Consider the following 27204-nt stretch of genomic DNA (forward strand, 5'->3'; position numbering starts at 1 on the left):
ACGCCCTCAAGGCGAAATTCAAGGTGAGAGAGGTAAGTTGTACTGCCAACGGGGACCAAGCTTTAGGGTGAGGTGATGAAGAGGGAGGGACTCCCCAATGGTCATCTTCGGCACTAGAAACACCCTCCATTAGGCCCTCCAGGGGTTCAAAGTGGCAGTTAAAATCTCCTCCCATCACTATTTTCAAGTCCCCCGTCAATTGCCCTAAAAAGGATGAGAGGTCAGCTAGGGTGGGGGATTCTTTACCCACAGCGACTGGTCGAGAGTATACATTGACAATAGCCCACGTACTTTTGTCAGGCCATCTGAGGAGCACACACTGAATGTCCGGTGAAAGTGTGTCCATACCAACTGCCTGACACCCAATATGGCTTGCTACCCAGATTGCCAAACCTCCCGAAGGTCTCCCTCTCCCATTCGATTTTGCTGAGATTTCGAAGATGTCGTATCCCCTCCTGGCCAATGGTGCCCTGGCCCAAGTCTCTTGAAAAAGGAGTAGATCACACTTACTAACCAAAGTTTCCCACTCCTGGGTATCCACCTTGTTAGAGATGCCAGCTACATTCCAGGACAGGATAGTCATACCAAGACCTTGGGGTTTGGGACCACCCTCACTTGGTGCAGACGGGATGTCATATACAGGGTCGCCCAAATCACCCAGGCCAGAGGTGATGGGCGACCGAGTGGGTAATTCAGCAAGCTCCACCAACTGCATTGCGGGAACAGTTAATGCATCTGGTGGATCCTCGTTAAAGACTTTAGTGCATCCCAGTATGGGCCCTTCGGCTTTTACAGGGGTCAGGGACCTTTTTTTGTAAGTGGGAACAAATGTATCTCCCCCCCTAAGTATAAAGCCATAGGCAGATTTTATCTGACCATGCGGAATGGCCCCTCTTATTGGTCAATCTACCAGTTCCAGACAGGAAAATCTGTTCTGATGGACAAAATTACCATGGGCAGGCAATGGATTGTACTTGGGTCTGTACCGAGAACCATCTACTGCAAAGCCCACTCTAGTCCAACTCTGCTCCCTCCCCACTCCTAAGTTGGAAGCTTTTGGATAGAATTGCGAGAGGGACACTACATCTATGTTGGATTTGTCCGGCCTTACCAGCCAGTTGCAAATATAAGGGGCAACCAGTGGGCTTTTAAAACTGATTATGATACAGTCCCCTACCCTATTTTTGGGAGTGATTCCAATCCATGGGATCCTTCTAACCATCAACACATCACCTTTTATATTAGGAGGGAGGGGCCTATTGGTATTAAGCCAACTAATTACTTTATTACGAAGTGAGTCCTGTGGCTCTCTGAAATCACTAGTGAGCTCAGGGACTCCTACCATAATCGCTGTGTAGGGCACAGCCTCCGGGGGCAAATTAACCACCCTACGCCTACTGTTAGGACTCATGGGGCGATTAGTGAATTCATCGTTGGCTCGCCCCCCGCTCATTAGAAGTGGTGATGTTGGTTGTTTAGATCTTCTAGGTACCGGGACAGGGGGCCTAAGTATTTGTGAGGGGGGCAATGGGGGAGAATGGCTACCTATACCACTATCTTGAACCCCTGCCGGGACCTGTATACTTGTTCCCGCAGAAGGCGCTCTGAGCCCAGCAGGATCCTGGGGAGTCGTCAGTGCACCTGGACCCAACCCCCCACTAGAACTATTCCTACTCTGTGCCTCTTCCATAGCCTTAAGTCTAGCAGCTATAGAATCCAATTTGACGGTCAGAGGCTCCAACAGGCTCCTAAGGATATCCCTAAAAGAGCCAATCAGAGCTTCGGCTGTATTTAGAGAATTTCCACCAAATACAAACGGGCCAGAAGACCCAGGTACCACTGTTGCTAACGGCGAATCTAAATGATCAAAACCGATTCCCGGGGAACTATCTACGGGAGAAGCTAGGACGCCAGAACTAGCAACTAGTGATGGGTTGATTTTATCCACTTTGGCCCTTTTTGCCCCTCTTAATTTCCTTATCCTTATCCTTTTCGAAGGGTGGTAGACTTTCCTGCCTACAGGATCTGTTGGCGCTACAACCTGCCCTTCAACCTGTACTTTGGATGTTTCTGCACAAATAATATGCGGAGTGGACTCCAGCACCCCCGAGGGGCACAGGGACTCGCTATCCCTCAAAAGGTTTGACGGGGTCCTAAGTTGTTGGAGGACAGTCTCTATTGTCTGGTCGATGCTATCCATGAGAGATAAGTGAGTGGCGTCAAATGGTGTTGGAGTGCTAATATCAATGGATGAAGAGTCCGAGGGGACCATTGAGACGGACACATTTTCAACATTTACCTCTGGGATAGTGTCTGATGCTATGCGACCTTTAGTAGCCGCAGCACTAGACTTACAAAAGAATTTATCCAGCGTGCTGGAGCACTGTTGGGCAGCCTTACTTCTAGATACTCTAGTGGCCATAGCGGGCGGGATAGTTAAAACCACTAATTGTATAGAAAAAGGAGGGGTTTGGGACAAAGACAACGATAGAGAGGGGGCCCGGTCCGGTCTCTGCCGGCCTCTAACGGCCTAAAACGGCCCGCTCTTTGCCCGGTCTTTGCCCGGGCTGCGTCCCGCGCTGCGGGAGTAGGATGTTGTGTTAAAGCCTCAGGAGGGCGGGGGGCGGGGCAGCAGGGAGAGCGGACCGGAAGCTCGTCGACGGTCTAGCAGGGACTTCTGGGAAATGAAGTCCCCGCACGCTCGCAGCCCCGCTACAGCCACACGCTTGATGCCGGTTTCCCTCCTCTGGGCTCTTCCCGGCGTGGATTGTGGTCCGCTCCTCGATATGGGCGAAGGGGCACCCGCGAAGCGGGTGCGCCGAGTGGAGTTTGGGCGCCAAGTAGGAACAGGTAAGCTCCTCCGTGAAGATCCCCTGTAAAAATCAGCAAGATGTCCCGCTAAATCCACGAAAAACAGGTGTTTTTAAGCCTCAGGAGGGCGGGGGGCGGGGCAGCAGGGAGAGCGGACCGGAAGCTCGTCGACGGTCTAGCAGGGACTTCTGGGAAATGAAGTCCCCGCACGCTCGCAGCCCCGCTACAGCCACACGCTTGATGCCGGTTTCCCTCCTCTGGGCTCTTCCCGGCGTGGATTGTGGTCCGCTCCTCGATATGGGCGAAGGGGCACCCGCGAAGCGGGTGCGCCGAGTGGAGTTTGGGCGCCAAGTAGGAACAGGTAAGCTCCTCCGTGAAGATCCCCTGTAAAAATCAGCAAGATGTCCTGTGCTTTTTGTGTAAGGATGGCTTGCCTCAGCAAGCTGTGTTGTGTGTTATGAGTGTGTGGCCCCTTCTTGAAAATGTCTGGAATGAGCTCAATTTGGTTTGTTGTCGTCATTTTGTTCTGCAGATGCCATTGGAAGAATTACACTTTAAATTTTGAAGAATTAATAAATAATAATACATAAATACAAATATGGTTTGATCAGAAATACTAGTAACAATGTACATTTGTTTTTACATAGGAAAAGTGCAACTTTTGAAAAATGTAAAGAAGAATGCGCGTTTAAATTAAACAGTGCTGTGTATTTCTGTGCTTAGAAAGACACGTATTTTAAAAGTGCATGTAGGAATGTGCTCGCTTTCTCTATGAAAAAGAAGGAGGGGGGAGACTACAGCGGACGAAACTAGGGTTTATTTCTGGCAGGCTTGCTCTGGCACTTTGAACTTGGTAGACATTCCAAAGGAGGGGGCCAGAGTGTAGAGAGAGAGGGGAGGCTCTGCTTATTATTTATGGCAAAAGACCAGGCAGGCTCTGTGAAGCCATAAGAGAGAAGGAGGGGCAGCAGCGTCTGTGGGCCATGTGCAGCTCCTGACACAGAGAGCAGCTTTGCCATGCATGTAGAATAATGGTTTCAATTTAAGGTTGCTGTGCCAGGGCCAGATGAGGAGGCAATAAAATAAAGTTTGCATTAATGTGCCATCATGTTAAACAGCACAATAATCTAAAGGGATTGGTAGCTGATCATTGGATTAATGTTTTCTAGTTAGGTCAATGTGCTTGTACAGCAATATTTACAAAGTGGTAAAGTCCAATAGTATTGGACATGTCCTCCTTGGTGTGGTTTCCCCTAGTTATTTACCTCTTACAAGTCTGTCCATGCCCAGTTGCCAAAAGGGGTGAGTATTGTCGACAGGAGGTCACCTGCTTAGGTTACCTACTGTCGAAGGGGGTGGGAGACTAGCTCCTGGGCAAATGAAGGGTAAGCAAAATTAAGTAACACACTGGGTTTTGTTGGTTTTTGTGCTTGGTATTTGTATTATTGTGTCCTTTTTTCTTGGTTTATGTGCCTATTATGTGTATTATTGTGAGCTATTCTGCATGGAAAGTACGCAGGGCAGCCTGTTGTTGTGTTCTCTCTCTCACTCTCTCTCGAGCCTGTCTGAGCTGTCTAGGAACGGCCATGAGACAATCGATTGGGCTCGCTTTAGTCATTCATTTCACAGGATGCTGTGAATATGTTTTTGAATAAATAGAGACAAAGCACCTCACCAGTGCACGTCTAATTGGCTATTAAGTAATACTGTTTGAACAAATTGTTAGAATGAACAAAATGAATCAATAAATACGCCATGTTACTACCCCTCCTGTCTGTAAACTGATGAAATTGGAATTGGATAAGGATGAAAGGATGGGTAGTATAGACTGATTTATTTATTTATTTAAAGTTTTGTATAGCGCGAACATGACCCAGGAGGGTATCAGAGTGCTTTACATAGGATTAGGTAGACAAAGGAAAATAGGTAGGTGAGAGAAATGATGGAAACAGTGGGGCAATATACAACAGGGGCAAGATGAAATTGGAGTGGGCGAAGGAAGCAGAATGGGTGAGTGCGACAAGTAGGGCAATACACATCAAGAGCAAACCAAACAAAATACAATCACTTAGAGGCAATAGGAGCGCAGCATCAAGTTCAGAGCATTGATCATTAGCAGAGTGTGTTCAATAGTAGAGTTTTGACTTCCCTTTTGAAGGCAAGAGTAGAGGGAATCAGTCTTGTTTCCACTGGAAGGGAGTTCCAGATTCTCGGGGCGATGCCAGAGAATGTACGATTGTAAGTTTTAAGCTTATTACATTTCTTGGGTTTGAGCAGCAGTGTCCTGGTGGACCTGGAGCCACCCGAAGTTTCCAGCTTGTTTGTCAGGTAGAGTGGGGTGTTGAAGTGTAGTGCTCTATGGGTCATACAAGCGATCTTTAGTTGTATCCTAGCTTCAAAGGGAAGCCAATTGAGCGATTTCAGGTCCGGTGAAATGTGATTGGTCTTCTGAGAGCCCGTGATGAGTCTAGTGGCAGCATTTAGAGATGCTCTGATAGGTGCTAAACTGGGTTTAGGCAGACCGCATAGAGTCACATTGCCGTATTCTAGTCTGGAAATGACAAGTGCTCGCACCGCTGATTTAAAGTAATCTAGTGGAAGTTAGGGTTTGAGTTTTCTTAGTATGCAGAGTTGAAAGTTTTCTCCTTTGGTTGATGATCTGATGTGGTCTTGTATGTTTAAGTTTTTGTCTTGCACAACTCCCAGTGATTTGGTGGAGTCAGCGATGTGAGGTGTACAGTTGAGGGCGGTGAGGTTGCAGAGTAATTTCAACACAGTGGGGGTTTGCCTAGGGGGTGCAATGAGGAGGAATTCCGTCTGATGTTCCCTTATTTGACCTTTAAGGGGAATTATATATTGGTGGTTTTTGTTCCAAATTCCCAGGTGGCAACACCATTTTTGTTGATGTTATTGCAGCACTACATAAGTCGCAGAGGCATCACGAGTCCCTTATCAGTTAGTCTATGTAATCGAGCTGACAGCCCTTGCTAGAGCTGGTGAATAGGTTTCTCCCCTGAATATGATATTACATGGCCCGGATCGATGATGCATATGGTTCACAATGCCAGGAAAGATGCCCATATGCCCTGAGCACACATTTTTAAGAACAAAATGTTCTTTGCTTTCTTGTCTGCCACAAAGTTCTTCTGGGAAAATTCATGTACCTATTAGGGTATGTTTAATTTATTAGTTATTCATGTAATATGGATCTCTGTTACATTCACAGTTTTAGAGTTTCCCGCTACACCTATAATATGAGAGCATAGTCATAAGAGTAAAACATGATTGTTCTTATGCAAGGAAAATCATTTTAGAGGTGTCTGCAGTTTTGCACAATAGTGAAGGTTCACAAAGTAGAAGCTGTATCGTGATTTCTATGACTTATAAGTACAAGTTTGTTAAAAGAATAGTTGTTTTGAAATTCCTTTTTTTTTTAGGTTCTTCAGAAGAAGAATATAGGGGCGTTTCTGAAATTGAATATCCTCTTTTGATTGATTGTTAGTATGTTGTGTCTAAAGATTTCCGTTCTGTTCACTAACAGATATCTGCTGCCCTACAGCCATTGTCAGAGGGGCCAGGATATCAGATCCAACCAGGGGACAAAGCGCAAGTCTAATTTGTAGCCGAGGTGAAGGGACCCAGCCCAGGTGTTGCTGGCCACTATAACAGCAGTGAAGGTTGAAGGCTGGAAGAAACGTGTACCCCTACCACTGTCGGATAATTCTTGGGTGAAAGACAGGGTCACAAATCAGGACGGAGAGCTGATTCCTCGCTTTGTTCCCTTTTTTGATGCCTAGATAAGAGAGGCACAGACCGATAACAAGAGCAAGGAGGTTTTGCCTGAGGAGACCCCCTCTGAAACATGGGTTGCTTCAGATATCTCAGTTTCTGTGCATCAGGCCACTGAGTCCAGGTCCCCAAGTGAATGCAAGTCTGCACCTTTGTTTGCTGATAAGGAGGTGCCTAGGCACACTAGGTACAATCTGCGGCCCCGAAGAAAGAGCAGTGCGCCAGCAGGGCAACACAGGATTTAGGGAAGGACTAGAGTTTAGGGTACAGGTGCTGTGTCTTTGGTGCCTGTTAGATTAGAGTGAAAAATGGCCTGATGCCCTGCCCCTAGCATTGCTCTTCATTAGATCGATACCCCATATTCGATCTGACCTTACACCTTATGAGTTTGTTTTTGACAGACCCATGAATGTTTGGGGGGTCCCAAAGACACACCCTATACATGATGTTCCCCAGGTGTTGATGAGTGACTACTTGTCACAGTTGACTGACAGCTTGCTTTCTATTCATCAACAGATCCGAGAAGCTCTTCCTGACAGTTCGCAAGGTGATGGTCATGACCTGCGGCCTGGTGACCAGGTGAAGGTGTTCCAGAGGTCGAGCAGCCTGGAACCTCGGTGGCGGGCACCTGAGCAAGTTCTTCTGGCGACCAGAACTGCAGTCTGAGTGACCAATCGGAAGAACTGGGTCCATTCTACCCACTGCAAGAGGGTGCCATCTGCCTTGGTGGAACCTGCTGCGCTGAAAGATCACCGCGATATCCTGGACACCGAGAAAGGCCAAGCTGCGTCACCTGAAGGATCTGAGGAAGTCTTCCCGGACCACACGATTCCTGGTACATCTCGATATCAGCTGCAACCCCGGAAGAAAGACACTTCATTGCTGAAAAAGACTGTTTGAGCCACTGTCCTGGGTTAGTGAAAGTCTGAGTAGCAAAGAGGGGACTCTTGTAGTGATACTCGTCTCAACCTCAGTGAAGAAACTAACGGCTGCCCAGGACCTTAGGGCCCCATCTGCTTTGTTGTTCAACGTTGAGATGAACATGCCTACAGAGAAGAAATCAACTGCTGCAAGTGTCTGTGATCGAAAGACTATGTTCAATATTGGAGATTGTAGAGGGAGTACCTCCTGCTCGAAATCTACTGACTGCTACTACTCCTGTCCCCATTGAACACCACTACTTCACTCTTCCTTATCATGAGAAAAAGCACCGAACGTCCTATCTCAACAATACGTTCGTTCAAATGTTGCACCACACCCACAATGCTACGAACATTACCAACTGTTGGGTGTGTGGAATGATGCCAGCTCATCAGAAAAAGGGAAGAACACCTTTTATTCCTTTGCCCTTTTCACACAATAGCTCTTGCAGGGCCTGATTTGCACTGATGTGGGCTACTCATGTTGCTAACATCACTGACTTTGGTGTAGGAAGACTTAATGTCCAACTAAACAGAGCCTGTTACCCTGATAAAGAAGGAGATCCACAAGCTAAGGGAACTGTATGGGAAATGGAGGAGTATCGCAGAGGAAATTCATCCACACACTATGTTTTCCCTAACACTCGAACTGCCAAGGGTAATGGACCTCCTGTTATAGCTGTTACTAGAGCTTGAGCAGACCTTTGTGTGAACAGTATTGGCAGTATTCCTGTGGGGAAAAGTGATTGTACTCTGGTGTTGAATATTACTGGAGTAAACAATAGCAGTTTTATGTCATCACACATCACCTATTTTATTTGTGGGAATAAGGGTTACTATCATTTACCTATTGGTTGGTCAGGAACATGTTTTGTGTCCTTTTTGCTACCACCTGTGTTCTTAGCACCTGCATCATAACATAAAGAGTAAAAACTGTTTAATTACATTTCTAAAAACCGATTCAGAAGGACAATAAATCACGAGGAGGTGGATCAGACTGATACTGCATTGCAGCAGTACGTTGACTTTAATTTGGGACTGTTCTTCTTTGTTGGTGCGGCCTTACACAGCAGAAAGATAAGGCGCTTGACACGTGTTGTAGAGGCTGTAATCAATCAGACAGCCATGGCACTTGGAAATATCACAGAAGAACTACAAATTGCAAGAATGGTGGCGCTCCAAAACAGGATGGTCCTCGACGTGGTCCTTTCGGTCCGTGGTGGAGCATGCCGCATCATCGGAAGCAGCAGTTGTGTCTACATCCCTGACCACGCTTCTTCAGTTTTTGAAGGGATTTCTAAGCTGCCCAAAATATCCACTGAAATCCATCAGGATTTAGGGACATGGACTTTGACTGGATGGTTGTGGAGTTTGTTCACTACCTGGGGCTGGAAAATGTTAACAGTACTATGTATATTTTTTGCGATCCTTTTTACCTGTTGCTTATGTATACAATGTGGCCCGATGCTCTTTTCACTCTGTATTTCTACCTGTACCTCATGTATTCCAGCTAAACAAAATGCCAAGAATGTAAATGCCCGACTAGTAACTGATCAGGAAATTAGTGAGTTAATGACGATTGACGTCCATGATATCTTCCATGCTCCTTCTAAATCATAGAGATGTCTTTAGCTAATGCTAAAAGGGCCGTCTGTGGAAATCGAAAATAATTGCTGTTAGCATGAGCTGAAGCCATTTTGGTTGTGGCGTCCATGTGATTCTTCTGTCTTCACTGTTGCTTGCCTTTCTATTCTGCTTGAGTCATTAGCTTTAGTTAACTCCTATTCTATGCTCAAGCAATGTATGAGCTCAGAAAGGCCTGTAGCTGCTAGAATGCACCTGTTTGAAAATGTAACTGTCCATCATGTCTTACTGATGTAAGCAGTTCTGTTTCCCCTCCCACTTTGCTGACTAAGTGATTTCCCATTTGCCCATGTTTGTCGGTAGTTATTCTTGTGTAGGCCTGCACCTTCTATTTGTAACTACATGCTTACCAGTGCAGAAAACTCAGTATATAAGGCCCATGGGCTGTGTATTCAAGTCACTACCTCCTGGAACACTTGAGGGTGTTGTATGGATGTGGTCTCACTCATGAGTGAATAAACTTGTTCTTTGAATTCCAGCTTCAGTGCCAATCTCTTTTTTGTTGAATCCTCTGCTCCACTGACCTAGCCTTGGTCAAAATCTCCTGCATCCACAGAGCCAGAACAGGAGGCAGATCCTTCTCCTACATTCGGCCAAGACCTGGAACTAACTACCCCTAAGCAGCTAGCGATACAGATGCAACTTATGATCCCCTGGACCCTTCAAGGCATTCTACAGAGACGCTCACCTGTATCTAAGAGTGATGCAAGAAAGTGCTCCAGAACATGAAAAGCAGTTGTGGGAATCCAGGGGATGCACACGGACAGGTACAGATTTGATATACAGATAGATATCCACAGGAAAGCCTGTCATGCACCAAGCATTGCTACTTATAGCGTTGAACCAGTTACATTTTCCGTTGCACAGTGCCAGAGACAACATGTCCCTCCAGATACGCCAAGATAGGTTTGTTCACAACTTACATGAGATGATCACATTGTACCTTGACACATGCACAGTGTGTCAACTGTATTCACTAAATGCCATCTTAAAGGTAATAGCTTCTACAATACCCCGACCACAAGGACCCTTTAAGGAGCTGCACATTGATTATGTCGATATGATTGACAGATGTAACCTGTACCGGTATCTCGTAGATGTAGTCTGTCCATTTTCAAGGTGGATCAAAGCAAGACCTTGTGTACACTGTGGTGCCAAGTTTGCTGCAAATTTTCTGATCCGTGAGGTTATACAGCGATGGAGCATTCCCAAAAGGATCAGATCCGAAAATGGCACACACTTCGTTAATGACATCTTTTCTCATCTTACCACCGTGTCAGGAATAACACAAAGGGTCTCATCAGCTTATCACCCTCAAAGTAATGGTATTGTGGAGTGCCTCAATGGCATTCTCAAGAACAAACTGAGTAAACTGTGTGTCACCCTGAAAAGAACTGGTTGTATTGTCTCCCATTAGCACAATTTGCCCTCAGAAACACTCCAGGGTCAGATCACCACTTGACCTCACACCAAATTCTGACTGGGAGACTGATGAATACATTACTGCCCTCAACAAGACACAAGTTGCGAACTGAGAGTGCATCTGAAGTTGCTTGAACTAAAATGTTTGATTACATTGACCAGCTAACAAAAGCTGCAAAGTTCTTCTCTGAACAGTTCACCAGGCAGCTAATAAGCACGCCAACGCACCTCCAGCAGATTACCAAAGACCACCCTTGCCAGTTGGAACTCGAGTGTACACAAAGAACTTTATCCGTACTTGGAAGGACAGCAGACCCTTCCCAGTGACTCCCAGCACAGCTACTGTGGTGAAAGTTCAAGGACATAAACCGTGGTACCATCTGAGAGACATTCGCCTGGCGCCGACCTTGCCATCTATCCTTTCGGACACCAAGCAGAAAAAAGAGGAGGGTGAACAGGAGAAGCAACCGGAGTAAAGCCTCCCTCCAACGCTCCAACAGACGCTTATTTTAAGATTTGTACTTTTCTTTTATTTTTCCTCATCTGTGCGTTAATATTGATGCTTTTAGCCCTAGAACATTTCTATTTGTTCTATCCCACATCAGCTATCAAGGGTATAAATGTGTATAAATAGTACTGATCATCACCCTCTCCGCAATGCTTTGTTTGAAAATAGTTGGTACCAGCATATGCATAGTATAGGCACAGCCACATCTAATACCAGTTGTTATGTATGCTCCCTAATTCCCCATGCCTCTGCGGTACATAGATTGCATCATCCAAAAGAGGTACACCCAAATGTTACGCACTGTCTTGCGCACCTCCTTTTATGTAGAATGAAAGCACAGCTACAACTCCTGCAACTTCTCAAGTCAATACAACTTTATTTGACACCACCCCTGGAGTCCAACACATTCTGACAATAAAAGCAGATATAGTGAAGGGAATATCAAGAATAAACAAATCAGGGCAAAAAAGAAACTATGCAGTCTGGGAAGAATGGATATTACAGCGGGCTTTTTAGGAAAGTGTAACCCATCGTCTGAATGCAGTAGCTATTCAGGAAAACCTCTGTCCCCTGATTGTGCAGGTAGGCCAGTACTCAATGTCGAGGAAAAGTAGGTCGCACACCGCTCGTCACACCAGCAAGTTGCCCCAAAGGACTGTGGGAAATGTAGTGGCGACGGCGGGTACGCCTATGCCACAAAATGTAAATAGAACAGTATGTGTATGCGTTAGCCATCCCTGGACACGTGTTTCGAGGTAGTTGCCTCTCGTCAGCAGGGAGCAGGTCAATGTAAAGGGGTGCCGCGTGGACTGCCAAATGTAATTAAAAGCAGGTCAAGTACCTCTCCTGGCGCGCAGGTGCAGACTCAAGGCTCGTCAGCCCGTTAGCTTAAGGAAGCCGTTTAAATTGAGGAAAAGTAGGTCGCACACCGCTCGTCACACCAGCAAGTTGCCCCAAAGGACTGTGGGAAATGTAGTGGCGACGGCGGGTACGCCTATGCCACAAAATGTAAATAGAACAGTATGTGTATGCGTTAGCCATCCCTGGACACGTGTTTCGAGGTAGTTGCCTCTCGTCAGCAGGGAGCAGGTCAATGTAAAGGGGTGCCGCGTGGACTGCCAAATGTAATTAAAAGCAGGTCAAGTACCTCTCCTGGCGCGCAGGTGCAGACTCAAGGCTCGTCAGCCCGTTAGCTTAAGGAAGCCGTTTAAATTGAGGAAAAGTAGGTCACACACCGCTCGTCACACCAGCAAGTTGCCCCAAAGGACTGTGGGAAATGTAGTGGCGACGGCGGGTACGCCTATGCCACAAAATGTAAATAGAACAGTATGTGTATGCGTTAGCCATCCCTGGACACGTGTTTCGAGGTAGTTGCCTCTCGTCAGCAGGGAGCAGGTCAATGTAAAGGGGTGCCGCGTGGACTGCCAAATGTAATTAAAAGCAGGTCAAGTACCTCTCCTGGTGCGCAGGTGCAGACTCAAGGCTTGTCAGCCCGTTAGCTTAAGGAAGCCGTTTAAATTGAGGAAAAGTAGGTCGCACACCGCTCGTCACACCAGCAAGTTGCCCCAAAGGACTGTGGGAAATGTAGTGGCGACGGCGGGTACGCCTATGCCACAAAATGTAAATAGAACAGTATGTGTATGCGTTAGCCATCCCTGGACACGTGTTTCGAGGTAGTTGCCTCTCGTCAGCAGGGAGCAGGTCAATGTAAAGGGGTGCCGCGTGGACTGCCAAATGTAATTAAAAGCAGGTCAAGTACCTCTCCTGGCGCGCAGGTGCAGACTCAAGGCTCGTCAGCCCGTTAGCTTAAGGAAGCCGTTTAAATTGAGGAAAAGTAGGTCGCACACCGCTCGTCACACCAGCAAGTTGCCCCAAAGGACTGTGGGAAATGTAGTGGCGACGGCGGGTACGCCTATGCCACAAAATGTAAATAGAACAGTATGTGTATGCGTTAGCCATCCCTGGACACGTGTTTCGAGGTAGTTGCCTCTCGTCAGCAGGGAGCAGGTCAATGTAAAGGGGTGCCGCGTGGACTGCCAAATGTAATTAAAAGCAGGTCAAGTACCTCTCCTGGCGCGCAGGTGCAGACTCAAGGCTCGTCAGCCCGTTAGCTTAAGGAAGCCGTTTAAATTGAGGAAAAGTAGGTCGCACACCGCTCGTCACACCAGCAAGTTGCCCCAAAGGACTGTGGGAAATGTAGTGGCGACGGCGGGTACGCCTATGCCACAAAATGTAAATAGAACAGTATGTGTATGCGTTAGCCATCCCTGGACACGTGTTTCGAGGTAGTTGCCTCTCGTCAGCAGGGAGCAGGTCAATGTAAAGGGGTGCCGCGTGGACTGCCAAATGTAATTAAAAGCAGGTCAAGTACCTCTCCTGGCGCGCAGGTGCAGACTCAAGGCTCGTCAGCCCGTTAGCTTAAGGAAGCCGTTTAAATTGAGGAAAAGTAGGTCGCACACCGCTCGTCACACCAGCAAGTTGCCCCAAAGGACTGTGGGAAATGTAGTGGCGACGGCGGGTACGCCTATGCCACAAAATGTAAATAGAACAGTATGTGTATGCGTTAGCCATCCCTGGACACGTGTTTCGAGGTAGTTGCCTCTCGTCAGCAGGGAGCAGGTCAATGTAAAGGGGTGCCGCGTGGACTGCCAAATGTAATTAAAAGCAGGTCAAGTACCTCTCCTGGCGCGCAGGTGCAGACTCAAGGCTCGTCAGCCCGTTAGCTTAAGGAAGCCGTTTAAATTGAGGAAAAGTAGGTCGCACACCGCTCGTCACACCAGCAAGTTGCCCCAAAGGACTGTGGGAAATGTAGTGGCGACGGCGGGTACGCCTATGCCACAAAATGTAAATAGAACAGTATGTGTATGCGTTAGCCATCCCTGGACACGTGTTTCGAGGTAGTTGCCTCTCGTCAGCAGGGAGCAGGTCAATGTAAAGGGGTGCCGCGTGGACTGCCAAATGTAATTAAAAGCAGGTCAAGTACCTCTCCTGGCGCGCAGGTGCAGACTCAAGGCTCGTCAGCCCGTTAGCTTAAGGAAGCCGTTTAAATTGAGGAAAAGTAGGTCGCACACCGCTCGTCACACCAGCAAGTTGCCCCAAAGGACTGTGGGAAATGTAGTGGCGACGGCGGGTACGCCTATGCCACAAAATGTAAATAGAACAGTATGTGTATGCGTTAGCCATCCCTGGACACGTGTTTCGAGGTAGTTGCCTCTCGTCAGCAGGGAGCAGGTCAATGTAAAGGGGTGCCGCGTGGACTGCCAAATGTAATTAAAAGCAGGTCAAGTACCTCTCCTGGCGCGCAGGTGCAGACTCAAGGCTCGTCAGCCCGTTAGCTTAAGGAAGCCGTTTAAATTGAGGAAAAGTAGGTCGCACACCGCTCGTCACACCAGCAAGTTGCCCCAAAGGACTGTGGGAAATGTAGTGGCGACGGCGGGTACGCCTATGCCACAAAATGTAAATAGAACAGTATGTGTATGCGTTAGCCATCCCTGGACACGTGTTTCGAGGTAGTTGCCTCTCGTCAGCAGGGAGCAGGTCAATGTAAAGGGGTGCCGCGTGGACTGCCAAATGTAATTAAAAGCAGGTCAAGTGCCTCTCCTGGCGCGCAGGTGCAGACTCAAGGCTCGTCAGCCCGTTAGCTTAAGGAAGCCGTTTAAATTGAGGAAAAGTAGGTCGCACACCGCTCGTCACACCAGCAAGTTGCCCCAAAGGACTGTGGGAAATGTAGTGGCGACGGCGGGTACGCCTATGCCACAAAATGTAAATAGAACAGTATGTGTATGCGTTAGCCATCCCTGGACACGTGTTTCGAGGTAGTTGCCTCTCGTCAGCAGGGAGCAGGTCAATGTAAAGGGGTGCCGCGTGGACTGCCAAATGTAATTAAAAGCAGGTCAAGTACCTCTCCTGGCGCGCAGGTGCTGACGAGAGGCAATTACCTCGAAACACGTGTCCAGGGATGGCATTATTTCACATACTCGTGGCATAGGCGTACTCACCGCTGCCACTACATTATCCAGAATTCTTTGGGGTTATTTGCTAGTATGACGAGCAGTGTCGCGACCCACTACGTAAATTATTTAAAGCTCTTTCGAGCGACTTTGGGCTGACGAGCCTGGTGTCTGCACCTGCGCGCCTTGAAAGGTACTTTACCTATATATTTTGGCAGTCTACTCGGCACCCCGCATACCTACCTGCTCCCTGCTGACGAGAGGCAATTACCTCGAAACACGTGTCCAGGGATGGCATTATTTCACATACTCGTGGCATAGGCGTACTCACCGCTGCCACTACATTATCCAGAATTCTTTGGGGTTATTTGCTAGTATGACGAGCAGTGTCGCGACCCACTACGTAAATTATTTAAAGCTCTTTCGAGCGACTTTGGGCTCACGAGCCTGGTGTCTGCACCTGCGCGCCTTGAAAGGTACTTTACCTATATATTTTGGCAGTCTACTCGGCACCCCGCATACCTACCTGCTCCCTGCTGACGAGAGGCAATTACCTCGAAACACGTGTCCAGGGATGGCATTATTTCACATACTCGTGGCATAGGCGTACTCACCGCTGCCACTACATTATCCAGAATTCTTTGGGGTTATTTGCTAGTATGACGAGCAGTGTCGCGACCCACTACGTAAATTATTTAAAGCTCTTTCGAGCGACTTTGGGCTGACGAGCCTGGTGTCTGCACCTGCGCGCCTTGAAAGGTACTTTACCTATATATTTTGGCAGTCTACTCGGCACCCCGCATACCTACCTGCTCCCTGCTGACGAGAGGCAATTACCTCGAAACACGTGTCCAGGGATGGCATTATTTCACATACTCGTGGCATAGGCGTACTCACCGCTGCCACTACATTATCCAGAATTCTTTGGGGTTATTTGCTAGTATGACGAGCAGTGTCGCGACCCACTACGTACAGTACTCAATGTCACAGGTTCAGTATTTGCCAATGGTAAATGGCATACCACATTCATATGTAGAGCCATATCATTGTGGAAAGGCACAGAAACAAATAGTTTCAATGTACATAAATGAAAAGGAACACGACCTGAGTTGTCAAAGTTTGTTTCTGTATTCAATTTGTAGCGAGCTGAAAAGGGGTCTCACTTTTTGGTCAAAGAGTGTGTTTGTAAATCAAAATGCCGCGTTCCCTGTTAGGGTCCGTCCCCTCTAGCACTGCGAAGGCCCTTTCAATCTGGGGTTATTCAACTATAATTCCGCTCAAAATAAGTTCAAACAAAATGTGTTCAGTATATAAAGGCAGTATTTATTTTTTATCCACCTTCTTATTCTTCAAATTTCTTCCATAAAGTGAGACTGCACTGTCGGGTGAAACTCGGCGGCGCACCAACGATTGAAATTCAAAACTGATACCCCCTGACGAAGGCCTTCTGCCCAAAATGCATGGCCGAATGCAATTGAATTACCTTGGTTGATACATATCATTTTTTTAAAATATGCTTTATGGAAGAAATTTGACGATTACGAAGGTGGATAAAAAATAAATATTGCCTTAATCTAATGAACACATCGAGTTTGAACTGACTTTGAGCGGAATTATAGTTGAATAACCCCGGGATTAAGGGGCCTGCACAGTGCTAGAGGGGACAGACCATGATAGGGAACGCAGCATTTTGATACAGAAACAAATAGCCCTTTAGCATCTGATAGGATAGTAGGACAATGTCAGCAAATATGGGATGCAAACATACAGAGATATACATGGACAGGAACTAACACACATCCTAGAAGAACAGTGAAATTATCACAGTTTTATCTTTGTTTCAGAGGAATTGGGACAGGAAAGGTGAGAAGGAACCTCAACTGCAATACCGACATGCAAGGGGTCACTGCCAGCCTGATGGACCACTTTTGGCAGTGTGGGGCCCGGCTCCACATACAGCTACCCCTGAACTGTAATGGCCTTTGCGCCTTTGTCATGCTGCACACACCCTCCCTGGTGATATTAGCAGTGGACATTCAGACATTGCATGACCATCCCATGAGCCGTCCAACTACCTTGTTGCATCACCACGTGAAGAAAAGAGCTGCTGAATACTATGGCACCACAACCTGGGAAGATGTTCCGCAAGAATACAGATTGTTCAATGATGCCCAGCTCTTTTTCTGGAGCATCATACCATGGGTTCAGGCGAAAACAACCACCTGATGGCTCCAGATCACAAGGTGGGTGCTCATGAACGCCATAAATGCAACGGAAGATGGCTTCAATGCCATAAAGGAAGAACCACGTGCCCTTAGATTAATGGTGATGCAGCACATATACATTTTAGATTTAATGACGGCCATGGAGGGGGGTGTGTGCATGAAGATTGGATCCACCTGCAGCACATATGTGCCAGCCAGTGATGCAGACAACTGGACATTGACTGAGGCCATTCGAGCATTGCATGATCTCGACAAAAAGATGCTCGAATAGGAGGGTGCGCCAGATGAGTGGTTCAAAGGCTGGTTCAATTGGATGCCATCCTGGATGTCGGGGTGTTCAAGGCCATGTTGCCTCTAATTGTTGTGTTGCTTTTGACGTGCCTTATATTTCAGGTGATACTAGCATGTTGCAAAAAAGTGACACCTAGCGTAGGAGGAGCATTTTTGGTTAGGAAAAGTACCACGAATGCCTTAAAATAGAGTTTTATACTTGAGGAGATTTCCTTTGAAGCTGGGATGTTAGGAGAAGAAGTAGTTGAACAATCAACTAGAAGGGGGAATGATAGAGATAACAAATAGGATACATTATATACAAACTCACACAGAGCTGAGGCCTGCAACTTCCATGCAAAGATTTGAAGTTAGAAGCAGTTTTAGGCCCCAGTAGGAACACAGGCCTCTGCGAGACATAGTTCAAAGATTGCATGTCACAAAGGACAATGTGTTTAGCTGAACTAATACGGTCACACAGTTCGTTGAAAACTCAAAAAGTAGCCTGCGGTTAACAAGTTGAGTTTCTGCATGAAGAGTACATCATATCTTCTTTTCAACTACAAAATTAGGTTACCACACATTCCATCTGCTAGAGAGACGGGCAAAATGTGTCAATCATGTTAAAGTCTATTTCCTTTGTAATCGTGTTACTGATGCATGGACACATAGATAAAGTATGTATACAGGACGGACTGGTCAAGATGCAAGCTTTGCCACTGTTTATGACACGAATGTCCGCTTCTGTTGAAAACCACGTCACACCTACATGATGTTAGGCATGATGGTTAAAACCACATACAAAAGGTCAGATAAGTGTAGCCAATAAGCATTCAGCAAATATATAATCAGTCGCTGAGCAGGAAAACAGATGTATGTGAAATGTTTGTTACTAACGTTTAGATTCTGAAAATAGAAAAACCACTGAGGTTTCCGTTAAACATGCGAGGCGAGGGCCATGTGGCCACACTGATATGCGCTTTGCTTCCAAGAAGTTATTGTGTCTGCTAATTTAATCTACAAATTTGTGATGCAAATCCTGTGTTTGTAACTTTTCCTGTTGTGGTTTTAGAGTATTAAGCCACTGCTTTTGGACTGTGCGTTGGACATCAGATTCCAGTCTCAACTGAGCCTGGCTGATCTCCCCAGCTGATTAATGCATTAAACCCATTTTGTATTGTCAACTTGTCTCTTTCTTGCTGTTTATTAATAGGGATTTTTCCCTTCAACAGGATAATGAAAGACTGCGGGGGAGTAGGGGCATAATGTTCTAACCTATACCATGCAGATGACATGCAGCTCTGTGTTCATGGGTTACTTCGTTATATTCGTATTTTAACTTTTAAACTGCAAGAAACAAAAGTATTTTTGTGACAAAAGCACTTATCCACTGAGCTATCCACATGAAATACAGTTCTTTGATCTGCATGGCACACGTTCTTTGGAGCAGGCATATTAACCCTCTGCACTACTTTATTATGAGTCAAAACTACCAATAGACAAACTCTAGTGCTCTGCAGCAGTTCCATTAATCACCAGAGTTATCTTGATATTTTTATTCTTGCATGAAAACTTCTGGACACACCAGGAACTCTGCAGCAGGTGCTTTTAAACCCATAAGTTATTTGTAAACACAGCTTTCTAACTCCAGGTCAGGTGTGGGTACACAGCACTCAACTGCACCCCTACCATTGTGGATACGGCCAAATCTCTTGGGATTATTTTGGACCGTAACCTGAATATGATTGAACACATCAAAGCAATGGCCAAAACTGCCAGATTCCATCTGAGCTACTTGAGAAAACTAGAACCATTCCTTGGAACTGCCGACCTAAAAACCGCTGTGCAGGTGTTAGTTATCTCCAGAATCGAATATGGCTGCTCCACACTTTCTGGCCTGCCTAAGACTTCGACTGCCCACCTAAAAGCTAGCCTCAACGCAGCAGCCAGACTCTTATCCGGTTCAAAAAAATTTGACCATATCTCACCCCACCTGAAGGCCTTGAACTGGCTTCCCCTTTAAGGCAGAATTGAACTCAAGCTGGCCTGCATCCCTCACAAAGCCTAGTACACTAACTCCTGGCATATCTCGCCCAAACAATTGTGCTATCTGGGACATCCAGAAATTTTGATCCGCCAGAGACCGTGTGCTCCAGCCACCCCGCTTCCGCAAGGTAAAAACATATAATCGAGCATTCTCCGGAGCTGCACCAAGAATCTGAATATCGCTTCCTTCCTCCATCAGAAGAATACCTTCCCTGACGCTCTTCAAAAAAGAAGCTAAAACGTTCTTAATGAGCAAATTCCTCCAATAACGCTCCCTTGGTGCACATACTGCCTTTTTCATGATTTTTGTTTCTCGCTTGACCTGCTACTTGTAACAACTCGCACTCCGTCCAATGCGCCCTAATCTTTGTACATATATTTTACGTCCTATTGTAATCAAATCGCCCACTGATTTTGGAACTGTATTGACTCTTGTATATATCTACAGCTTTGTCCTACGTTTGTCATCTCCCTTATCCCCATCCTTGTATTCTGCCCACGCCATCCTGTACTTGGATCTGTACCATTTATTGTATATATCTCTTCCTTGGGCCCTATTGTACTCAAGTCATCGCTGATTCTGGAGCTGTATTGGCTCTTGTATATATCCACAGCTTTGTCCTACGTTTGTCATTTCCCAAACCCCATCCTTGTATTCTGCCCACGCCATCCTGTACTTGGATCTGTACCATTTGTTGTATATATCTCTTCCTTGGGCCCTATTGTACTCAAGTCATCGCTGATTCTGGAGCTGTATTGACTCTTGTATATATCCACAGCTTTGTCCTACGTTTGTCATTTCCCAAACCCCATCCTTGTATTCTGCCCACACCATCCTGTACTTGGATCTGTACCATTTATTGTGTATATCTCTTCCTTGGGCCCTATTGTACTCAAGTCATCGCTGATTCTGGAGCTGTATTGACTCTTTTATATATCCACGGCTTTGTCCTACGTTTGTCATTTCCCTTATCCCCATCCTTGTATTCTGCCCATGCCATCCTGTACTTGGATCTGTACCATTTATTGTATATATCTCTTCCTTGGGCCCTATTGTACTCAAGTCATCGCTGATTTTGGAGCTGTATTGACTCTTGCATACATCCACAGCTTTGTCTTACGTTTGTCATTTTCCCAAACCCCATCCTTGTATTCTGCCCACGCCATCCTGTACTTGGATCTGTACCATTTATTGTATATATCTCTTCCTTGGGCCCTATTGTACTCAAGTCATCGCTGATTCTGGAGCTGTATTGACTCTTGTATATATCCACAGCTTTGTCCTACGTTTGTCATTTCCCAAACCCCATCCTTGTATTCTGCCCACGCCATCCTGTACTTGGATCTGTACCATTTATTGTATATACCTCTTCCTTGGGCCCTATTGTACTCAAGTCATCGCTGATTCTGGAGCTGTATTGACTCTTGTATATATCCACGGCTTTGTCCTACGTTTGTCATTTCCCTTATCCCCATCCTTGTATTCTGCCCACGCCATCCTGTACTTGGATCTGTACCATTTATTGTATATATCTCTTCCTTGGGCCCTATTGTGCTCAAGTCATCGCTGATTTTGGAACTGTATTGACTCTTGTATATATCCACGGCTTTGTCCTACGTTTGTCATTTCCCTTATCCCCATCCTTGTATTCTGCCCACGCCATCCTGTACTTGGATCTGTACCATTTATTGTATATATCTCTTCCTTGGGCCCTATTGTGCTCAAGTCATCGCTGATTTTGGAACTGTATTGACTCTTGTATATATCTACAGCTTTGTCCTACATTTGTCATTTCCCAAACCCCATCCTTGTATTCTGCCCACGCCATCCTGTACTTGGATCTGTACCATTTATTGTATATATCTCTTCCTTGGGCCCTATTGTACTCAAGTCATTTCCCTTATCCCCATCCTTGTATTCTGCCCATGCCATCCTGTACTTGGATCTGTACCATTTATTGTTTATATCTCTTCCTTGGGCCCTATTGTACTCAAGTCATCGCTGATTTTGGAGCTGTATTGACTCTTGCATACATCCACAGCTTTGTCTTACGTTTGTCATTTTCCCAAACCCCATCCTTGTATTCTGCCCACGCCATCCTGTACTTGGATCTGTACCATTTATTGTATATATCTCTTCCTTGGGCCCTATTGTACTCAAGTCATCGCTGATTCTGGAGCTGTATTGACTCTTGTATATATCCACAGCTTTGTCTTACGTTTGTCATTTCCCAAACCCCATCCTTGTATTCTGCCCACGCCATCCTGTACTTGGATCTGTACCATTTATTGTATATATCTCTTCCTTGGGCCCTATTGTACTCAAGTCATCGCTGATTCTGGAGCTGTATTGACTCTTGTATATATCCACGGCTTTGTCCTACGTTTGTCATTTCCCTTATCCCCATCCTTGTATTCTGCCCACGCCATCCTGTACTTGGATCTGTACCATTTATTGTATATATCTCTTCCTTGGGCCCTATTGTGCTCAAGTCATCGCTGATTTTGGAACTGTATTGACTCTTGTATATATCTACAGCTTTGTCCTACATTTGTCATTTCCCTTATCCCCATCCTTGTATTCTGCCCACGCCATCCTGTACTTGGATCTGTACCATTTATTGTATATATCTCTTCCTTGGGCCCTATTGTACTCAAGTCTTCGCTGATTCTGGAGCTGTATTGGCTCTTGTATATATCCACAGCTTTGTCCTACGTTTGTCATTTCCCAAACCCCATCCTTGTATTCTGCCCACGCCATCCTGTACTTGGATCTGTACCATTTATTGTATATATCTCTTCCTTGGGCCCTATTGTACTCAAGTCATCGCTGATTCTGGAGCTGTATTGACTCTTGTATATATCCACGGCTTTGTCCTACGTTTGTCATTTCCCTTATCCCCATCCTTGTATTCTGCCCACGCCATCCTGTACTTGGATCTGTACCATTTATTGTATATATCTCTTCCTTGGGCCCTATTGTGCTCAAGTCATCGCTGATTTTGGAACTGTATTGACTCTTGTATATATCCACGGCTTTGTCCTACGTTTGTCATTTCCCTTATCCCCATCCTTGTATTCTGCCCACGCCATCCTGTACTTGGATCTGTACCATTTATTGTATATATCTCTTCCTTGGGCCCTATTGTGCTCAAGTCATCGCTGATTTTGGAACTGTATTGACTCTTGTATATATCTACAGCTTTGTCCTACATTTGTCATTTCCCAAACCCCATCCTTGTATTCTGCCCACGCCATCCTGTACTTGGATCTGTACCATTTATTGTATATATCTCTTCCTTGGGCCCTATTGTACTCAAGTCTTCGCTGATTCTGGAGCTGTATTGGCTCTTGTATATATCCACAGCTTTGTCCTACGTTTGTCATTTCCCAAACCCCATCCTTGTATTCTGCCCACGCCATCCTGTACTTGGATCTGTACCATTTATTGTATATATCTCTTCCTTGGGCCCTATTGTACTCAAGTCATTTCCCTTATCCCCATCCTTGTATTCTGCCCATGCCATCCTGTACTTGGATCTGTACCATTTATTGTTTATATCTCTTCCTTGGGCCCTATTGTACTCAAGTCATCGCTGATTTTGGAGCTGTATTGACTCTTGCATACATCCACAGCTTTGTCTTACGTTTGTCATTTTCCCAAACCCCATCCTTGTATTCTGCCCACGCCATCCTGTACTTGGATCTGTACCATTTATTGTATATATCTCTTCCTTGGGCCCTATTGTACTCAAGTCATCGCTGATTCTGGAGCTGTATTGACTCTTGTATATATCCACAGCTTTGTCTTACGTTTGTCATTTCCCAAACCCCATCCTTGTATTCTGCCCACGCCATCCTGTACTTGGATCTGTACCATTTATTGTATATATCTCTTCCTTGGGCCCTATTGTACTCAAGTCATCGCTGATTCTGGAGCTGTATTGACTCTTGTATATATCCACGGCTTTGTCCTACGTTTGTCATTTCCCTTATCCCCATCCTTGTATTCTGCCCACGCCATCCTGTACTTGGATCTGTACCATTTATTGTATATATCTCTTCCTTGGGCCCTATTGTGCTCAAGTCATCGCTGATTTTGAAACTGTATTGACTCTTGTATATATCTACAGCTTTGTCCTACATTTGTCATTTCCCTTATCCCCATCCTTGTATTCTGCCCACGCCATCCTGTACTTGGATCTGTACCATTTATTGTATATATCTCTTCCTTGGGCCCTATTGTACTCAAGTCTTCGCTGATTCTGGAGCTGTATTGGCTCTTGTATATATCCACAGCTTTGTCCTACGTTTGTCATTTCCCAAACCCCATCCTTGTATTCTGCCCACGCCATCCTGTACTTGGATCTGTACCATTTATTGTATATATCTCTTCCTTGGGCCCTATTGTACTCAAGTCATCGCTGATTCTGGAGCTGTATTGACTCTTGTATATATCCACAGCTTTGTCCTACGTTTGTCATTTCCCAAACCCCATCCTTGTATTCTGCCCACACCATCCTGTACTTGGATCTGTACCATTTATTGTATATATCTCTTCCTTGGGCCCTATTGTACTCAAGTCATCGCTGATTCTGGAGCTGTATTGACTCTTTTATATATCCACGGCTTTGTCCTACGTTTGTCATTTCCCTTATCCCCATCCTTGTATTCTGACCGTGCCATCCTGTACTTGGATCTGTACCATTTATTGTATATATCTCTTCCTTGGGCCCTATTGTACTCAAGTCATCGCTGATTTTGGAGCTGTATTGACTCTTGTATACATCCACAGCTTTGTCTTACGTTTGTCATTTTCCCAAACCCCATCCTTGTATTCTGCCCACGCCATCCTGTACTTGGATCTGTACCATTTATTGTATATATCTCTTCCTTGGGCCCTATTGTACTCAAGTCATCGCTGATTCTGGAGCTGTATTGACTCTTGTATATATCCACAGCTTTGTCCTACGTTTGTCATTTCCCAAACCCCATCCTTGTATTCTGCCCACGCCATCCTGTACTTGGATCTGTACCATTTATTGTATATATCTCTTCCTTGGGCCCTATTGTACTCAAGTCATCGCTGATTCTGGAGCTGTATTGACTCTTGTATATATCCATGGCTTTGTCCTACGTTTGTCATTTCCCTTATCCCCATCCTTGTATTCTGCCCACGCCATCCTGTACTTGGATCTGTACCATTTATTGTATATATCTCTTCCTTGGGCCCTATTGCACTCAAGTCATCGCTGATTCTGGAGCTGTATTGACTCTTGTATATATCCACAGCTTTGTCCTACGTTTGTCATTTCCCCAAACCCCCTTCCTGTATTCTGCCCACGCCACCCTGTGCTTGGATCTGTACCATTTATTGTATATATCTCTTCCTTGGGCCCTATGTACTCAAATCATCGCTGATTCTGGAACTGTATTGACTCTTGTATATATCCACAGCTTTGTCCTACGTTTGTCATTTCCCTTATCCCCATCCTTGTATTCTGCCCACGCCATCCTGTACTTGGATCTCTACCATTTATTGTATATATCTCTTCCTTGGGTCCTATTGTACTCAAGTCATCGCTGATTCTGGAACTGTATTGACTCTTGTATATATCCACAGCTTTGTCCTACGTTTGTCATTTCCCCAAACCCCCTCCCTGTATCCTGCCCACGCCACCCTGTGCTTGGATCTGTACCATTTATTGTATATATCTCTTCCTTGGGCCCTATTGTACTCAAGTCATCGCTGATTCTGGAGCTGTATTGACTCTTGTATATATCCACAGCTTTGCCCTACTTTTGTCATTTCCCCAACCCCCATCCTTGTATTCTGCCCACGCCATCCTGTACTTGGATCTGTACCATTTATTGTATATATCTCTTCCTTGGGCCCTATTGTACTCAAGTCATCGCTGATTCTGGAACTGTATTGACTCTTGTATATATACACAGCCTTGTCCTACGTTTGTCATTTCCCCAAACCCTTTCCCTGTATTCTGCCCACGCCACCCTGTGCTTGGATCTGTACCATTTATTGTATATATCTCTTCCTTGGGCCCTATTGTACTCAAGTCTTCGCTGATTCTGGAGCTGTATTGACTCTTGTATATATCCACAGCTTTGTCCCATGTTTGTCATGTCCCCAAACCCCCTCCCTGTATCCTGCCCACGCCACCCTGTGCTTGGATCTGTACCATTTATTGTATATATCTCTTCCTTGGGCCCTATTGTACTCAAGTCATCGCTGATTCTGGAGCTGTATTGACTCTTGTATATATCCATGGCTTTGTCCCACTAGTGACTTTTCCCTATCCCCCCATCCCTGTACTTTGCCCATGCCTTTATGTATGTAACGTATCTTTCCTTGTAAAGCGCTCTGATACCCTAACGGGTCATGTTCGCGCTATATAAAACTTAAAATCAATCAATAAAAACAAGTCGGAGCGCCCTAAAGCCAGCCCTGCATGCATTAGTCAAAAAGGCAATGGGGTAACCCAGTATCCCTCAGAACCTGGGCAGTGGTATATAAAGATAACAATTGGTTCTGTCGGGTATGAATAATTTCTTTACACTGTTGAAGCACTCTCTGGGTTATTTACAAGAAAGAGCAATCAGAACACAAATAATACACACAATGTACATAAATGAAAGAATGTATATGCATTAGTACCTATTATTAGCTGAGAGTGGGATAATGGGTATCCTCCACCTATTGCATGACACTAACTATGACTCTGACTCTCTCGCCATGGCTAATGAGCTCCCTCGCATTAAGCCTCCACCGAGCTAATTTCTCTCGGTTGCCCAGCAACCGCACTTTCCTATGACAGAGCGGAGCACTAAGCTCCTGTCACAATTGCGCCATGTACACATAGAGTAGCTAGCGTATCACCTAGGCGCGAACATTTTCACGTACATGTAAATTGACATAGTTGCCTAGTAACGGCACTCACGTATGACGCAATCACGCCAGAACGTGTAACCTAGCAACGAGCCCCCAACACGTATGCGCTACGTACACGCGCTGGAACAAACATATCACCGAGCGGCTCGCTACCACATTCACGGATACGATCACCGGAGACAGGACGCAAGCCTGAGTCCCGCTGCAATTTATTTGTAACTTGGAATCCAATTAAGGTGAGCGGAACGAGTAGTGAGGTTGTCCCTTTGGCCTTTGTATACGAATGACACGGTGGGAACTAATACATTCCCCTGTCAACACTTTGCAGAAAATTGACTATCATTCCTAGAGGAAACAGGACGACCGCCTGCGTTCCTCCATCTGTCTTCCCTGATACCAGACGGAAGTTCCACAACACGACTGCAATCCATCATTGGGTGAGTCCTCATTACCTTCGAATTAGCTTCTACCTCAGCAAATTTAGCCATTCATGGGTGAAGTTTAATCCGATTCCACCCTCTCTTCCCCCCCCCTTTCTCATAGAATTAATACGCCAAAGGAGATCATTGCTGCTGGATGAACATTCACTCAAACGAAGAGTTCTTTTACACGTCCCATTAACGACTGTGGGTCTGTTTAGGTGAGTTTTTACCTTAACATGCCGGATTAACTTTCCCGCCCTTTTACACACTCCTGACCATACGATTTGCTA

The 27204-nt window shown here is 45.8% G+C and overlaps 1 pseudogene; it reads left to right on the forward strand.

The window, feature by feature from the left end:
* The window catches only part of LOC146859629 (uncharacterized), a 37537-nt pseudogene extending 19788 nt beyond the window's left edge, over positions 1-17749 (forward strand).
* Positions 17750-27204: the final 9455 nt, after the last annotated feature.

This window comes from Triturus cristatus, chromosome 3_1, assembly GCF_964204655.1.
Source record: "Triturus cristatus chromosome 3_1, aTriCri1.1, whole genome shotgun sequence".
Lineage (NCBI taxonomy): Eukaryota > Metazoa > Chordata > Amphibia > Caudata > Salamandridae > Triturus > Triturus cristatus.